Below are 3,040 nucleotides of genomic sequence, written 5' to 3'. Positions count from 1 at the left end.
ACCTCCTCCAAGGACAGGATAACAGGCTGGGTGGCTGCAAAAGATGCAGTATATGTCAGGTGTCTCCATTAAGGGAGGCTTCTAACATCACTTTATATAATGCTTTTATTGTAACAGAAACACTGGTCTGGGTGAAACTACTGTAAGTTTGGTGCACATCTGGTTGGGAAACTGTGCTAGTCACTTGAAAGATTATATGGAGTGCAAGCCTCCACACAGGTGAGCCTGAGGACGTCTGATACTTGGTATTTTCCACAGTGACATGCAAGGCGGAAGAGAGTGTTTACTCACTGCATTTGTAGCTGATTCCAGACTGGAAGGACTACCATAAGTCAAGATGAGAGTTCAAGATGATCTTGTGAAACTGGAACAGTGGTCCAACATAAATAGGAGGCAATTCAGTAAACACAAAAACAAAATTTCACCCTCAGTCCCACTATACACAACCAAGGAAATTTGTAAAATATGTAATAAAAGCAGGAAGTCTCCATTTTCACTCAGATAAACAGCTAGGTCAAGAAGTAATGGGATCACACCACACTGAGGGACACTCAGGATATTAGGAAACACTTTTTAGACATTATGAGGCTAGTTAAGGAGTGGATTAGGCTGCGTGGGTGAGCTGCAGAATCTCATTGTGAATCTGTAGAAACAGGTTAGACAGCATCTGTTAGGACTGTTTTACCTCTCCTTGCTCTCACACTGTTAGTGCTGAGAAGAGCTCTCCCATTCTGCCTGTGATCTTGCAATGCCAGGGACTGAGCTAAGGTGAGTAGTATGAGACATATACAGATGGAAAAGGAATATTGCAAGGGTCTACCAAGAGCCCAATACTTAATTTATTACTGATACTTAAGTTGTTGCTAATTTTAGCCTCTTACCCAAACCCATGTTCATCTTTGCCTTAGTACGATGGCTGTTCTGGCAAGTACAGATTATCACTTCCTTTGCTCTCAAAGACCTGCCAGTTATCGCTGGGAAACACAGCGTAAGATGTAAAATAATAGTGGTCTACCTAATGTTGACAGCTTACCATTTTTTAATAATGATAGTCACGACTGTTGTTATTACTAAGGCCTTTGGCAGGAATTGCACAGAATTGCCCAAAATGGTGGGGTGTTTGACTAATGTTTGCAAGCGAGGTTTTATGAGCTGCTTGTACTTTTATGAAATCACCATGAATTTGTAACCTGCCTATACATTTGTCTCCTTTGCAGTCATACCAAATGCATGCAAGGTCAACAATGGGGACTGTGAGCAGTTCTGCAAAACTGAAGATGAAGTCCTATGTTCCTGTGCTGCTGGCTATGCCCTGGGCAATGACAACAAAACCTGCATTCCTGTGGGTACAAAGCCACACTTAAAGTTCATTCTATGGGACACACATCCCATCTTCACCATGTTTGGGAAGTGCTGGTGTGTTGCAGTGCCGTTGTAGCGTAAGGAATAATGTTAACTCTTCATGCCTTTCACATGGCTGGCTTGATGTGTTGCCAACAAAGTTAGTAAGATCTTAGCTAAAGGTCATAATTTAAGAAACATCAAATTGTGCAACTGTGAGTGATGCGCAGTGGCAAAAATAGTGCACAGAAGTGTTCTGTGCAAGTGGGTGTGTTCTCACAGCAGACTGCAAAACCCGTGTCCCAGCAGGTATGAAGCCATATGAGAAACTGGTGATCACAATGGGGCTCTGATTTCTCTTCTCTCACAGATTGAAAGAGGTCTCTACGCCTCTCATGCTTTAGGAGATTTTGTTAGAAAGGAACAGGTTAGATTTATCATTGATGAGAACTGGTGTCTGTTTTCAAGGCCTCCAGCTTGTGCCGGACACCTACAGATCCAAAGGGGTAGGGACCCAAGAAACTTCTCCCTTTACCATATACAGTTCACAAGGACTCATTATAATTTCAGCGGTAATGACATAATGTGATTGCAGTTATATCTCACTTGCTTCCCCTCAAATATCACCTGTTCCATTTAAAAGGAATACAACCTGCCTTTCTATTTTCTTCTAAAAGCAGGTTTTCTGCAGTTAACGTATAGTAACCTAAAGATATGAATAACTATTGACATTGAATTTAAATCCATCAGTTTTACCTGCATTCAAAGTGAACATTAACAATTATTAATCTTAGTCTATTCTTCTGTCTGTCTGATGATATTTGTTATGATGTCTTTGTAATTTAATGCCGAATGGCTGTCATGAGCTTATAATTCCTAACATAGAATACTTTGCTCTGTTTCCCATTTACGAAAGATTTAATAACAGCAGGTACACAAAAATAATGATGCCAATAATGGAAGATGTTTAACTTTTAAATACTTTGAAAATGCTGAACCCATTTGCCCACTTGCTCAAAATGGGCAAGTTTCAGAAGTGGAAAATTATTTTTATTTTTCAGCCATTCTGGTCCTTTTGCAGTTGCAAAGTTTTTGTTGATGTCTTGAAAAATCTAGCAGAGCCACCCTTGATAAGGACATCTGCATATCTAATTCAATTGCAAAAGGCTGGTGTCAAGGAGCTTTCCTTGAACTAAGTGAGTTTTCTCTCATTTTCATGAAGAGTTGACTCCCTGAAGGTGACCTGTTTCCCTGCAAACCATTTTCCTCCACTATAGGTACCTATCTGTAACTCTAAAGGCTGCTTTTGACTGCAAAACCCATGTTCCAGCAGGTTTGAATAATTTCTTGTGGTGAAGAACAACACGAGGTGCACTGGAAGCTAGATTTACTTTTCTGACCGTGAAACTGTCCCTTATACCGAGGGCTCTGTCAGACAAGCTCTGCTGAATGGCACTTCGGTGATAGAAATTGTTTTCACCAGCAACTGTCTTTCCTTCTGCTCTGCTGCAGGTTACTATCCCTTGCACGTGACTTGGCTTGGTGCTTCAGGGACAGCACAGGCACCGTCCCCCACAGAGATGGAAGACCGTGGTTCTCCACATCCTATAAATTCGCTTAAATCAGCAAGAAAGGTAGCTCTGAGCTAAAGTGAAGGCTGGTAACAGCAGCTGAGTCTTCACAGCTGTTTGCTCAGGGT

The sequence above is a fragment of the Pygoscelis adeliae genome, unplaced genomic scaffold (genome assembly GCF_000699105.1).
Source record: "Pygoscelis adeliae isolate BGI_AS28 unplaced genomic scaffold, ASM69910v1 Scaffold156, whole genome shotgun sequence".
Taxonomy (NCBI): Eukaryota; Metazoa; Chordata; class Aves; order Sphenisciformes; family Spheniscidae; genus Pygoscelis; species Pygoscelis adeliae.
This window is presented reverse-complemented; position numbering follows the sequence as displayed.